This window comes from Rhipicephalus microplus, chromosome 8 (genome assembly GCF_043290135.1).
Source record: "Rhipicephalus microplus isolate Deutch F79 chromosome 8, USDA_Rmic, whole genome shotgun sequence".
Classification (NCBI taxonomy): Eukaryota; Metazoa; Arthropoda; class Arachnida; order Ixodida; family Ixodidae; genus Rhipicephalus; species Rhipicephalus microplus.
Genome location: NC_134707.1, coordinates 47,105,745 through 47,121,980, shown reverse-complemented (window position 1 = coordinate 47,121,980; position 16,236 = coordinate 47,105,745). Strand labels below are relative to the sequence as shown.

General features: G+C 41.8%; 1 long non-coding RNA gene across 1 annotated transcript; it reads left to right on the top strand.

Moving 5' to 3' along the window:
• Nucleotides 1-673: 673 nt before the first annotated feature.
• On the top strand, nucleotides 674-10,993 carry LOC119165808 (uncharacterized). Its single transcript, XR_012885594.1, has 5 exons — nucleotides 674-924; nucleotides 3,683-5,070; nucleotides 6,239-6,391; nucleotides 9,692-9,777; nucleotides 10,196-10,993. It is a non-coding gene; the product is annotated as an uncharacterized LOC119165808 (long non-coding RNA).
• Nucleotides 10,994-16,236: the final 5,243 nt, after the last annotated feature.

Here is a 16,236-nt window from a genome sequence, read left to right as displayed (position 1 = left end):
AAAGGCACACGAACAAGGTCCGCACTAGGTTGTAGAGCCTATTCGGGTTTCACGTTTATTGACTACACACTCTTACCACTGCTTCAGCCGTTGTTAACACAGAGAGAAGTGCGATCGGTTTTTCGTGCGCGATATTGATGCGAGACAAAGAAGAACGATTGGGCGGCTACATGGCAAAGCAGTGCCGGAGACAAATAACATTAGATATTTTACATATATGAACCAATCGAGAGCATGTACATGAAGTCACGGGAACTACTGTCTGCATCACATAGGCGCGCAAGAAAGGCAAGAAACGTCAGATGATATTATAGCGTTCATTTTTTTTTGTTTTCTGATAATCTGGGCAGTAGCTCTTTAAATTCACATAGCAAATCGTACGTTATGAAGAATCAACCTGAATTTACTACGCTTTTTATATATTTATGAAGAAGACGTAGAGTAATCGGTTCCATGGGATAGGACCATCACGCGATAGACGACTATAAGATGTTTGGTTCCAATAACTTTGGTAAGCCATTCATCCCAGCACAGCTGGTTTTACCTCGCCTCAAAATGGTCCGCTAGCGCACTTGTCTTTATTCATGCGAATTTATGAACATACGGAGCTGTCTGAAACGATTCATATGCGGGTGAACGCATCAGCTTGGGCGTAAAAAAATGCGGCTTCATTGTGGTCATTTCTAGCTACTGCACTGAAAGCAAATCTGAAACGCGCTGTCTCTTCCCCTTCGTCAGCTGCTTGCGCGACTTTCCTAGAATCCTCGTCACCAAGACGACTTTAGTTAATACTGTCCGTTCAAGCTCCCCAGTGAAAACGCAGTAATGGCAAACTTTGTGATGCCCTTCGCGAATGCGACTCTGAAACAATGGGATCTCATGACGGCTGCTCGAAGCAGATCCGGAGCTCACGCATCTTACACGGTAAGTGACTGCCTCTCAAATTGTGGCGTTACTTTTGGAAACACTGCTAGTGTAAACACTAAGTTGACGTGTGAGAGCCTTGTTGAAAGTTTTTGCTTCAGTGATTACTATGATCTACCATAATAAAATTATCAGCTATTATAACGGCGTATATTATAACTGGCATATTACAGACAGGACTCGTGATAGTATGTCCCCATGCAAGCAAATAGGACCAGAAATATTTATATTTATTTATTTTGTCATACTGTCAATTTTGTAAGGTATATTTACAACAGTCGGCTTGAAAAGTATTCAAACAATGTGCTCTCAAAAATATACAATATTTTCATAGGGTTACAAAAACGAACAATGAGACATGATAAGTGTTATCAACCTGTACTTTTAAGGAGTGAAAAAATCTAACGAAAGAACTTTTTGTCTCTAAATTGCGCTTCAAATTGGCATGACTAAAAAGACAGATAAGCAAACAGATGAATTCAGTATATTACATGCACCATGTTACATCACAAATATCAAACAAACAGATAAAATTGACAATATATGAAGTTTTTTTGGTCACAACCACGATCTGGTTATGTGCTTATACTTACGTCTTTTGGCGTTCGTTAACATGCACTGATTCGTGCAGTACATGGGCTCTAAGCATTCATATCTTCCATCAAGATGCAACAGAGGCGTCCTAGATATAATGCATGACAGTCGTGATGGCCGTCGAAAATCACCGCTAAATTGCACCACAAAGCTGCACCAAGTGCGGGAGAAAGCTTTGTCGCGCATGAAGTTGTCGGCTGTTAAATGATACTAAAATAAAGCAGTTGACGAGATCAAGACAAGCACAGAGGACGCTTCTACTCCAAACCAAAAAAGACGCTTACAGCATACAGCTTCGCCTTGACACTCGTTCACGATGCCCGTTAAAGGTAGTCAACAGTATGCAATCGCAAACGTTTGCCATTTCTTAATAGAGTGTGTCGGTTGATGAAAGTTGAATTTTTTAAACATTTAGAGGGCACAGCACAGCCACCTCGTCTTTGTCGTAGTTACCGCTGTATGTGCCATTCTGTTCGAAACATTGCGTCATAACGATAGGTTATGATAATGGATGATGCAGAAACTTGCCGCCTAAGGGTGGTGTTATGAATGCATGTAGCCTGCAAGACTTTACTCCGAATGCCTATACTTGCATGTTTCACAAGGTATCTTGCAAGTAAAAATTATATTTTCGTAAATCAATCAAAAGCGAGGGTGAGCCTGGTATAAAATTTGGAATTCTTCCAAATGTCCGCAGGTCCAAATAGAAGTTGGTTACAACATAGAAAACAACATAGTTGTTTAAAATCCTAATAATTGCAATGGATCGATCAACATTTCTGCACAAGCAGATAGTACACGGCAATACTAGTACAATGACAGTCTTTTTTAGATCTCATTGAATAATCTGGGTTTGAATGTTTCTACTATAGCCATAGTGCATACTTATTAGCGTGATGGTTGCGAGCGAATTTGTTTAATGGTAAAATTTACTTTCAGTTCTGAAATTGATTGTAAAGAGTTTATATGCTTCACAATGAAGTTCATTGGTTAAGAAAAGCGGGTTAGCTGATTGCTGCATTGGCCAGGGTTTCAGTGTACATCACTCTTATAGCTTGTTCATTGGGTAATAAATTAACTGTTTGGGAGAATCCAATAGCGGGTTTAAGGTCACACTCTTCGTGTCGAGTGTGTGTGCGTGCAGAAGCGTTCGCTGGAACGAAGATGTAAATATATAGTAAGGCTAATCAAGTGGTAGTACAGCAAAGTCCTTCGGATGCCGATAAGAAACCTACCGAACCTTTCGATATCTTATGTCATTGCTATAGTAAACTAGAATATACTTGTTCACCATAGTCATTGCAAAAGTCCATATACTTCCACACAAGATATAAACGTGGCGCTCTTATATTTGCAGCATATTGTTTTTACTCAGGCGAGTTTGATATGTTGCCCTTATGCTTGCAGTATATTGCTGTGAAATTTCATAGAAACACATAGCTATTGAAATTCTATATGCGCATTTTATGCAGAAGGCGGAGAACACGCGAACAATTATATTTAAACCGTAAAAATTAGGTTAAAGAACCCAACAGATATTTACATAACGCATAACCATGTTCTATACACCGCTGACCTAAGGTGTTGTTCAGATTTTTTAGGACTATTTAGTAAATACATTAAAAATCGAGATTTGCTTTCAAATACAATGAAAGCAACCTAAGCTGTCTCGCAATTTTTAATGATTTGGCCACAGTTATACTGCACCTAATACCAATGCCTGGGACAAAACAGGACTGTCCGCCTGCTCGTGATAGTAAAAGATCACGTAGTGTAATGAGGCATAGCGTTACCGTCTATCGGTAGCTTTCGCTCACGTTACACCATCGAGAGCTAGCATTCCCGTACAGTCTTAATCCCCATTGTACAGAGTGGTGGAGTGCGTGGCTGTAGGTCGGTACCTGGCGTTCAATGCAAATTTTATGTTAGACATATCAGGAGGACTTAGCATGCGGTATCACTAAGTTTGTTATGATTATGACGTCCGTGTCTGCATGGATTCAAAATAAAACGTCAGCTGAAGCAGTCGACCAGCGACTATATACAATGGCGATTAAGGCTATCCATTTCGTGTCATCAAAACTAGGCCGCAAATACAGCGCATTTAATGCGGATCAAAGGAACACGATTTAAAAACATTTCACTTTTACACATTTTCTTGCAGGGTGGATTCAAATCTGAGAAGTCGCAATTCAAACTGTATTTCCCTTCGACTTTCGGCGCGCATTTTGCCTTCACTCTTATATTTCATTATGACGGACCACACACGTAAGCTCTCGTTTTTTACAAAGCAAACCGAATGAAAGACTTGTTCACTTCAGCATGACACCTTTGAAGACGTGTCAAAGTAATGTGCCAGATGGTCATGATATTTTAGGAACGTTTTGCCTCATGATGCACCAAGTGTCAACCTATCCTGCATTGACAGCTTATTTGGTATCGCTCCCTGCTTTCTTGTTAACATGCTGGTTTGGGATTTTTGCCGAAATAAGCAAAACGGGTGACGTTTACGCGATGTTGAAAACAAAAAGTGCCTGTTCTTATCTGAGAACAAGATGAGATGGGAGCTTAGAAAGAGATTGCCAGTGTAAATAACAAGGAAAAACTACTCAGACAGAAGACAGCTGATCCGGGAGATGGGGGAGGGCATATGAGTATTTATATTTAGTTTTTTGCCTTGTTCATGGCAAGCTTGTGCTGGTGTAAGTTTCCCGCAATAAAGCATCCAGTTGTGAGTAAGCACTCTTGCAGACCACTTTCTTCTCCCTGTTTCTATTGCGCATCTATTAGCTTATTTACAAAAAAGTACGTATGGTTTAGCTCACCTTTCTGTTTAGTGTTATTGTGTTAAGGCAATAGAAGTCTGAAAGAATGTAACGCAAAGTACTTGAATAACTTTATAAATTATCAGTCACATATCTGGAGCTGTAAATGATCACTGTAATCAATCACATCATAAAGTAAGCAGTAGTAGTCTTAATTCGCTGCCCATTATTTGTTATGAGCACTGATCAGGTTTCTTACTGCGAGAGCAGAAGTAAAAGCGTCTGACAAAATTCTCATAGGTTCAAAGGTGATTCCTGATGCTGTACACGTGCGTTATGAATTAATAGGTGGCTAGAGAAAATATCATTGTTAGCAAGGGCAATGAAGACTCTTAATAAACATCTTCCTTGTCAATGAATTCAGAGTTGTCTTAGAGTATTTTAAATACAAATAAATTTGCTCATGAATGCGGTGTCTGTTTTTACTCAACTTACGTTCTGTGCGGCCTTCGAACAAGTACATAATAAATTGGTCCAGCAAACAATCCACTTGGAGCTTTTTTTTTCTTTTTCTGCTTTCTTCACATTTTTCAGAGATGTAAGCTCACTAACGCTTGCTCACGAGAAGAAACCGACTGAGACAAATTTAAACCTTGGGTTTTCCGATACGTATAGTTTGGACTACTATCGCGACAAACAAAAGCAAGTGCTGAAGCTTAACGACATAAACGCACCTCCCAAGGGGCTTCACGTTCTTGAATTCCGAACTGAAAACTCTCACCTCATGGTAAGACTTGTATCGCTTGAAGAAGCTTAAACATTGCGATAGTGATGCCCTAACGTTACGTAGAGTTTGCTGTTCCAAAACAACAATATGATTACGATAGACGTCGCAGTAGAGGGCTCCTCAAATTTCGACTATATTGTGTTTTTTAACGTGAAGTGACAATGCACACTACACTGTCCTCTACTGGTTCATTTTCACCGAAATGCGACCACTGCAGCCGGAATCGAACCCGCATCCTTGAAGTCGGCAGCCGAGCGCCTTAGCCACCGAACCACCTAGGCAAACATGACAATGACCGACAATAGTTTGACTGTTTAAGTAGGTATGGCTGGAAGACCAGTTTAATGAACTTGCAGATATGGCATACATTACTTCACAGGTATTACAGATACTAATGTATACATACTATCTGTAATGTACGCCCTCATAATATCATGGACGACAAGTTGAATAGTCACTCCTTATAGCAAAGGCATATAAGATCAGGTATACGCATTTTGCACACCATCCTTCATTGCCTGCACACATGTTGGGTGACAGTATACGTTTCTCTGCAATGATTCTACAAACACATGTCACCAGTACTGTTGCGATTAGAAATCAACAAGGACTAACAATAAAGCTATTTTTTCGGGTTCAATATATATTTTTGCCAGAAGCCAGCCGCAGAGGTGGTGTGCCGGTTGCAGTTCTAGGCCAGTTACCTGAAGGTTGCCAATCTAAATCCAGCTGTGGCGGGCGCATTTCGATAGAGGCAGAGTTCTAGAGTGCCTTGTACGTTGTGGTGTCAGTGCAAATTATTAAAATACCAGATGGTCGAAATTTCTGAAGCCTTCCAGTAAGGCATCTGTGATATCGAATCTTCGTTTTGGGACGTGAAACGGCGAATGGTAATATTAATTTTAACAAAAATTAAACTGCTGTAAAGTTACTGAAATAGAAAAATGTCAACATTATGAGGTATTGTGCTAGTTTCCACAGAAGCGTTGAATAAATAAAACTGATGCCGAATCATGTATTTTCAAAGTATTCTACAAAGTGTTTTGGCAAAACCTTTACAAAAGCTAGGAGTACTGGCCAATGTAAATATGTTTTCATCCGGAGTTTTGAATGTGTTTTTTTAACAATACTGTCATAGCTTCAACGGGAGCACCTCTTACACCTGCAGGTGAACCTGGATGGCGAGCTGGTTTTTCCACCTGCAAGTGTGTACAGAGATACCGACCCGATGAGAATATTTTATTCCGGACCAGAAGCAGGCTCAAAGTTCGTATTTTGGGAAAGCCACTTCACCGCAACTGACTATTTCGTCCAGTTTAACGTAATAACTTGTTCTGTAGTCATACGCTGATTCAAGCTGTTTAGTTTTATGTGCTGCCGTTTAATGTGAAGAATAATTTGACATCTAGAATATTTGGCATCTAGATCGGAACGCATAATACTGTACCATATGTTTTTTTAAGCCTGCACATTCTTCAACTATAGGACTAGCTGCTCATGTGGTATAAAACCCCTGACTTCTAAACTGCCATTGAGAAGGACGTAAAGTAAACTACGACTCCAATTGACATTGGGCAAGTAACCATTTGTAATAGAAATAATATTTTAAAGAGAAATCAAGTCATAAAACTTTCTGATACATTTTGTAGTAGTCTTAGTACAAAAATCTGACAGTTTTTAAAACTACCTAACAGTGCGTGCTAGCGAACATTATGTATACATATTGTCCACCTTCACACAAAGTTGAGTGATATACTGAGTGAATGGGAGCCCTTTGGTTGCTTTTATTTATTTATTTATTTATTTATTTATTTATTTATATTCACTTCTTCATTCTTTACGCCCACGATGTTTCATGTCATTAGAGAAAGGGGGATTTAAAGCATGCACTGCGATAGCAATGAGTAAAAGATCCAAAACATCATACATAAATACATAAGATGTATACAGGAAGCTGCTCATCAAGGCAAGACGAAATTATGTTGTGCTATTGAAGTGATTAGTACTTTAACGCGAAGAATAATAAACAATACCTACTTATTAGCACACAAGCAGTAGCACAAGTGATCAGTAACTGTAATAAATGAAGAAATAGTTTACCTGCGCAAAAAAAAGTAAGATCACCTCATCGCGACAGGCGCATCTGATCGATTACAGTTTAGTAGTGTGTTAGGAAAAAAGATACGTACTGAAGGACACTTTTCACAGAAAAGGTCCACCGCTTTATACTCGTGGTCAACTCCACCAAAAGAGTAGTCGGGGGTATTCATGTGAATGTTCTTCCCCATGTCCAACTCTTGATTGACGGCTATATAAGGAAACGTTTCAAGCATAGTCTGCGTCGTCAGAGATCTAGTGTGTATTATTGAAATGATCTTCATCCGTGCAGGACTGAAGCCGCAGTGATAACGTCACCCAACTTGTAGGATGGCTGAACTGTGCAACCTTTGAAATTTTGCTTTATCGAATATTGTTTCAGTTCGTGGACGTCACTCGCGGACAAAGAGTGCATGAGATCAGTGCGTTATGTATAATTCACCATTAGTCGACCAATATAGAGGCTTCATTGCGATTCGACCAGTATAATCCTAGCAATGTTCTGCTCGAGCCATATTGCAGCCCAGGCTATTGGTGTGGAAAATTGTTTTATTTGAGAACTATGTTACTGCACGAAACTGCTTCGCACACAAAAAAAAAGCAATAGGCGAATGTCATGTAGTTGAAGAAGTCACCTCAACACACCTATAGTATTGCATGCAACAACCATAGGGTCACGCCAGGCCTTAGAGCAAGGGAATTTCACAATGACTGCGTACCGTAAAGAAACACCCAATACAAATCATTGAGACGTAGAAAATTGTCACCAGCAGCAAAAATATCTACAAAGTGAACGTCTGCGTAGGTTTGCGTGCTGCCTCATGGAGGCAAAGTCGGCCCTTAAATAATTCGCAAAAGGAAGAGGGTTGGTCAAGTGGGCACTTGTAAAATTCACTTGTAGTAGGCATTCTAGGCTAGTATGACACGGTGATTTTGGTGTTCCCAGACGTTTATTTCCTTACAAAAAACCGAAGCTATAGGTTTGCTTGCAAAAGTCTATGTGCACAGGGCCGGTGTAAAAGGGTTGTGCCATTTAAATTCGTGTTTTTAACAACCCAATTGTTAGTGTTGCGTGTAAGCAGGGACACTGCACACGGAGGCCAGTGCACAGCAAACGTATAGAATATATATGAGTTTGCTTCCCAAGCCTACCTAAATACCATTCTCCTAATCGAGACTTAGCACTCGTGCGTACAGAACTGACGTAGCTCTCTAAGAAGGGCTACGCAAGTGAGTGACGTCACACCAAATTACCACTTCTAACGACGGACCTTCGTACCTGCGCTACGTCGATGTTCCTGCGTCACTCCCGATTGGTATCGTAGCAACTGTCGGTGCATTTGCTTTGCCGGTGCCTATGTGGCACGCGTATGCGAGAGCAGATGACACTCAGCGCGACGCGCGTCCCAGGTTTGTGTGGTCCCTTCAGCAAGAGGCCTACACTGCTACACCACTGCTCCACTTGTTGCCTAGACACCAAACCCGAACGTTCTTCGCATATATGAGACAATATCAAGTTATTCAACGGTAACATATCAATATTTGTACCTGTTATATGCATAATGTACTAACAGTATGTAATTTATTTAAATATAAATTGGGGATTCTTGTATTCAAGTGTCCTAATGGTACCATAACAGTCAACGTTTTAGAGAAATTTCAATTGTTAAACTCTAATTCTACCAGGTTTGCCTCAAACAACAACATTTTACCACCACATGCACGCACTAACTACGGCAAGCATACTACCATATTTGCAGCTATCCATTTTTGGAATTCAGTACCACTAAGCACTAAACAATTGTCATTAGCTGCTTTTAAAAAAGAACTTAAACATCTCATCTCGCAATCATAACTCATCTTCATTTATATATCGGCGTTCTCTTACATTTACAGCTATTACTGTGTGCGTTATTTTCATATTTATTACCCCTGCACATTGGAGTTCTTTTAATAGCTGTATATCATTAATTAACGTCATTTCGTTCCCGATTCTACTGCCATTTTTATTGTATGTTTCGTTGTTTTCATAGTTATGCACAATTACTGAACATTGTTTTGTTACCATTTTTACTGGCGTGTTTTATTGCATGTTTGTGTTGTTTTTGTTACTATCAATAATTACTTAATCGCTTTTTTGTTGCCATTTTGTTGTACTTATCAACATGTCATTTTCTATCAGGAGGTCCCCTTTCAGCATTGTGCTATGGGACCTCCTTCTCTATATTCTACCTCAATGCGTGTATATTTTTTGCGACAAATAAAAATATCTTCTTCTTCTTCTTCTTCTTCTTCTTCTTCTTCTTCTTCTTCTTCTTCTTCTTCTTCTTCTTCTTCTTCTTCTTCTTCTTCTTCTTCTTCTTCTTCTTCTTCCTCGAGCTATAAGAAAGGTTTGCGGCAAACGACGCACCACCTGTTTAAGGCTTTGCCTTATACCCTTGAAGGAGAAGATCAAGATCTCCAAATTCAGTGGTAAGCATTGCGTCAGGCATGCATAACAACGTCTTGACGTCTTATCTTGCAGCCATCTCTCGCCTACAACCAAGAAAATGTCCGTATAAGAAGTGGCGGATACATCTCAATACAAGCCAAGTGGACACGGGATATCGAGTGAGTTTGTATGGCAATATAAAGCCTCTCAAAAATTGCTTAGCGATAAGGTTAATTTGATGACGGTAGTTATTCACGGTTTACGTACATGAGTTTTTTACGAAATAAGCCTTTGCTTGAAATAAAAATTTTGTTTTGAGGAGACAATCTTCCACGGATAAGTACGTATGTGATTTTGGCTAATGAAAATACGTTCACGCACTGTTTTGTTTTTAAAGCTGATTTTGTATGACCCTTCTTCCTAACGTTTTTCTACCTGTTGAAGAGAGAATTACGGGAAGAATAGACAGGTATGCATTGTAGTATTACCATGCAGTGTTTCGCTAACGCCAGGAATCTAGATTTATTTTCTGTATGATTGGGCAACAAATATTCAGCAGTGTCAAGCTAACTGCGTCACATGTTATTTCTATTTCAGTATTCAAATATTTATGAAACTGGTGAACATTTCCATAATAAAGACACTTCGTTCCATTGGAGAAACAGGTATCTTAATAAAGGTGTACAGCAATGGATTCGCGATTGGCTACTCAAACAAAAGCACGGGTGGTGTCATGGACTATACACTGAAAAATATACCACTGGACACATTTCACGTAGAACCGCTACCAATTTCAGTAATTGATTTCACCATAGTAAGTAACAAGATTACTTACTGCGAAAATTGCAGCGTCGCTAACACGTCAAATAATAATTTTTTAGGTTTACATTTTGAAAACTGACAGAACATTACAAACAACGCCATAGTGAAGGGCTTCGTAAGTTGCGATCATCTGCGGTTCTTTACCGTGCGCCTAATATTCAGTACTTGAGTATTAGGCATTGTCGCCTCCATGGGGAATGCGCCTGCACGACCAGCGGGTTGGCATTCTTAACCATGTGCGCTTGAGAAATGTGCATAACAATAGCTGTGTGCCATTAGTGGTACTAACGGTCACTGAAAACGGCACAAGAGGCCCATCCAAAGGAGTTATTTTGGGTTCAATACTGAGTGCGACAGTCCCATTTTGACCTAGGCAAAATTTGAAAGATTCATGCATACTGTGCAATGTCAATGAAGGAGGTGGAGGTGGCGGATATTCACGGAGCCCTTCACTATTGGCTTCTCTCATAATCATATTGTTGTTTCGGGATGTAAAACCATACACAATGAACACATATTTAAGGATCTTTACATTGAACTCATTGCTACCATTAATAAGGCATCTTAGCAGGAATAAGTTGTTTGTTCATGGCATGTTCTTGCCCGTACATTTCTACAGTTAACCACAAACGTTTACGAACCTCGCGAGCGTTCGGCCAGCAGCCTCGTCACGGCGATTGACAGGCTTGCAGATCCCAGGAGTTATCCTTCCCTTAATTGATGGCCTCTCTGTTTTCTGACTGGACGCCGTTACTTTCCCCTTTTCACGCTTTAACGGGACGCACTTCTCAGCAGCCTCGGTTACTTGCTTCTGTCTCGAAACCAGTTATTCAGCACCACTACTATAACTAACAATCTTTCTTGCAAAGTGACGTAGACCCAACGGCACGCTGTTTGAAGCACGTCATGATATGTTTGATTTAGCCATTGAGGAGGAAGTGTGATGGTCTTATCATAGATGAACGTTTGACGTGAAAACTGGGAAATAACACTATGCAGCGTGACAGCAGAAAACCGAAAGCCCAATGAATATAATGAGTACGACCCATTTCCGGCTCTGCGTGCCTGCTAGACGTACTGCTAGGCGGCGTGAAAAAGCAGTTTGGCACGTGCGCTCATTGCCTGTGAGCTTTAGTGGTTGACTGTTCTCCTCTTTAGCGGAATTTCGTAATGTTTCACTCAAGGAAAAACAAATTCACACCATCATCACCTTCCCCCCAAATCATTCGCACAATATAGATGCCCATGTTGCAAAGGTATTTCATAAATGCGGTGGAGTTCTACACGCTGCAGTGAAATTAATGTAAGTCTCTCCTTTTTTTTTCTTTTCCTTCTCTTCCCTCTTTCTCATCATTCTGGTCCACCCCCAGCGTAGAGTAGCCAACTGGATGTCTTTCTGGTGAATTTCCCTGTCTTCTCCTTTTCCTTCCTTCCTTCCTTCCTTCCTTCCCTCCTTTTCATGAATGTGTCATAATGTTATACATCGCCCTGTGTAAGTGTGTTATTGTTAGAATATTGCTATTATGGTTAGTGATATTTTGCTATCTTTGCCTTACAGGTTACCGGGAATTTTATTTAAACTGCGCCTCCTGTTTCATGGTCGCAAAGACTGAATATATAATCTTAAATTTTTGCCACCTTATTTGTGTTTTGTAGTGTATGCCATTTTGACTTCGAACTTGAATGTATCAAACTTATTGCCAAATAAATCACTTACGCACGTGCTACAAAATAAAAATTGTCCTGAGAATAATTCATTACTGTCGCTGCGCACTGAGCTGCTTAGTTTAATTGGTACTCGCTGTTGAAGCAACGATGATAAGCATACATGGAATGTACAGTAGGGGGACAATTTTGAACACACTTTTGGCTGGTAATATTATGACATGTTAGTGACTCGATGAGAGCAAGTTATGCAACGGTATACTATTTTACAACTAATAACACAAAACATGCATTGGACAACATAAATACAGGGCTATTTTCTGCTGAGATGGCCTGAACGATTATTTTATATAGTCTGCGAATGGCTGTTTTGCTTCCGAGACAAATAAAGAAAAACGCAAGATGCGGATTGAAAAGCAGTCACACGAAAATCGCGCATGACTAATGCAGCGCTACGGACGAACATGTAAAAGCACAACGTAGACAGCACGCGCGTTTCTTTTTATATTTTTTGCGTCTGTCTTCAGCGTTGCATCATTCATCCAAGTATTCCGGCTAACGGAACTTTATATTCTATTAAAATGATACCCTAGAGAAAGAAAAAGGATTCTTACTACATTAATTTATCACTTTTGATGCATTTTACAATAAACTTGTATTCGGAAGTAAAAAAAAACATAAGTCAAAGCATACAGTGAGCGACATCGAGGTCGCATTTTTTCGACGCATCGTTAGATGACCTGAATATCTTATGCATTGCTCAAAAAGTAATCGTAGCCATGTGAAATCATCCTAATACTTACCGAAAAAGCATTCGCCCCGAAGCATACTTTTGCTGCGCTAAGGGGACGTTACTTAGCACAATTTAAGAAATTCCGCGGGTTTATCTGTCAGCGTCTGTTTCCCATCAACATTGTAATAAGGCCGCGTTCACACTGAGCATTCCGGCCGCCGAAAGTGCTCCGAATCCGGTTCGGTGGCAGCGAGATCCACCGAAAGGGCCCTCTCCGCGCCGATCGCTCTCGGACCGATTTTTGCGGCGTCTGCCGCCGAATCGGTCACCGCAAACCAATAGGAGCGCTAGTCAAGGAATTTCGAAAAATGGCGCCCAAGCCCTACTCACTTGTTATGCCGCAGTGCACGTAGCTGAATGTTGAAACCAACGGGAGTTTAACCTACTCTGTGCCTACTTCGCCTCCGTATTTCGTGAAAGAGGTGACCGAGCTTGGTGTTGGCGTGACCGAGCTTGCTGCGGTCTTGCAAAGCAAAACGAATCCACCAACGCCGTTGGCGTCACTGGTTTTTCTGCTCTACGTGCATTACAAGACAGCTACTTGCCAGCAAAGTAAGCAGTAGTGTCTTTTCTTGCTTCTTGCGTACGAGAATCGTCGAAGTATACACCACCAGATAGCGTAGTAGCGTTTGCGAGCCGCGACAACAACCGGGTGACAGCGCATCCATCCCGCGTTCACCCCGTAGTAGATGGCATATTCGGCGGTGCGGGGCGCGTTCAGTGCGAACTACGCTGCGTTTCGGCGGCAGGGGAATTTCGGTCGCTGTAGAAAGCGGATGTTTCAGTGTAAACTAGGCATTAATGTTGAAATCGGAAAGTCTGTTTGGAATTCTGACAGTTGTTTTAAGTAGAAGGTGAACATTAAAAATAAATTATGAATATACGGCTGCCCAGATTTTGTAGATTTCTTGCAGTTAGGTCGATTAGTTTGCCTCAAAGTATTGTTGCTTCCCAGCTGCGAAGCCTGCATGATGCAAACTGCCTCAACTAGCAGGGTTGATAATGCTGACAGTGGAGACTGTACTACTGACATATAACGCCATACTCCAACACCATTGCCCCGCTCGCAGGGTGTACTCGCCACCTCACCCCAACGTGACTGAACAAGCCACATCATTCCAAATACTCGAAACAAACACGTACACACACGGCATTCTACTGCATCAAATCTCCCCGGTGCTGCATATATATATATATATATATATATATATATATATATATATATATATATATATATATATATATATATATATATATATATATATATATATATATATATATATATATATATATATATATATATATATATTGTGAGCGCAGTCACCGACTCTTTTTTATCATTTCGTCGGGTCATCATCATTTGTATAATTTCCTCATCTGTAGATATCATCATCAGTGTGTGCCAGCTCGAGCTCGCCTCGAATAAAGCTCTTCCTCATAAGTGGTGGAGGCGCTTCTCGATCCCCAAGTCCTCTCACACGTTACCACTGGAGCTCCGCTTGGGTCGTCGTCTACTACCACCTGCCATGGCAGTGCAAGACAATCCTAGTCCATCCAACACTACCAGCCCAGTGCAGCCTCCGTTGTCGACCCTGGCCATCCACAGCCACCAGCGTGATCCGCCAGTATTCTCGGGTCTCAAAGGGGATGACGTTAAATAGTGGCTACACACCTACCACCTCGTCAGCGAGTTGAACAGGTGGGATACTCTACACAAGTTGCGTACGGTTCCTTTCTACTTAACTGATGTTGCCAATAGCTGGTTTTGGAACCACCTCCAAGATCTTCCCGCCTGAGACACGTTCGCACGGCAGCTCCGTCAGATTTTCGGTTCCCCCCAGTGTTCACGCTGAAGCAGCAACACATTCAGCTGGCGGGTGAATCATACCCCTCGTACATTGAGGATGTTCTTGCCTTGTGCAAGCGTGTAAATTCAGCTATGCCTCAAAGCGACCAAATACGCCATATTACCAAAAGGCATAAATACTGTCGCATTGAGCACCCTTGCGTTGCAAAACCCTACCACGACTTAAGATGTCATCACCATTTGCCAGAGACTAGAAAAACTTCAGTCTCTTCGTCTTTGCCATGATGCCTCGGACATTCGTCTTCCTGCGGCCCTTGACATCCGTGCCCTGGTCCGTGACATCGTTCGTAAGGAGCTTCATGGGCGCTGCTCTTCCTGCGCTCCACCGTCAACTTTGGCCTGAGCTCCAACCAACTTGCGAGACATTATTTGGCAAGAGATTGCATCTGCGTCACATTCACCTTGTTTCGCTGAATCCAGACCTCGTCAGGTACCAACTTACCCAGATTTCACGGTGCTCTCAGCACCCACCACTGTCCCAGCGGCTATACCAGGTGGCCATGTACCTGTGGCGTCAGTGTCACCACCGATGCGCCCACAGCCGTATTACGCCATGCCGCGTTCTCAACGCCCAATCTGTTATTATTGCGGCTATAGGGGTCATATATCTCGCTTTTGCCGAAGGCGTCAGGAGGACGAGCAACGTGGCTACGCTCCAGAGGAACGCGGACGCTACAGTCCACTCACGAACTACCAGCGCACGCCTTACCGGTCTTCTTTTCAGCGTTCGCGCTCTCCAGCTTACAGTAGTGGTCTGCCTGTGAACTTCCGTGAGTCTCACCGCCGCTCACTATCTCCCAATTGCCGTTCCGTGTCGCCTCTGCTACCTGCCTCCAATGTTCTGAATGCCCACTCAGAAAACTCCCCATTGCAGTTTTAGGAGGGGAAACTGCATCCACCGGACAGCCTGCAATTCCTCCAGACAGACCATCGAACTTGTTAACAGTGTTTGTAGAAGGTATACGCGTCGAAGCTCTAGTGAATACTGGCACTGCTATTTAAATTATTCGCTCTGACCTTTGGTCCCGTCTCCGAGAAGTAACAACACCTTACTCGGGCTCGTCTCTCCGTGCTGTGACGAACGCCATTTGTCGCCCACTCGCCCAGTGTACAGTTCGTGTTTTCATAGATGGTATTCGTCATCATATTCCTGTTGCAGTTCTCCGTGAGTGCACCCACGAACTCATTTTGGCGTGGGATTTTCTGTCGTCTGCAAGTGCTTCTATATCTTGTCGTCAGCGCCTCATCCACCTCAATCCCACCGACTCTTCTGTATCAGAACCCGAGGAGCGCATTCGTCTCGTCACCACTTCAGATTATGTTCTTTGGCCATCCCGAGAAGAAGTAATTAGCGTTGATTGCATCAACTTTGTGGATGACGACGTGCTTCTACTACCTTATGGCCACACGGTACAGCGTGGCATTCTGAGCATTGCAGGCTTTGTTCGTTTTTCTGAAAGGTCTGCTTTTAATACTGCTTTAAATCAGACC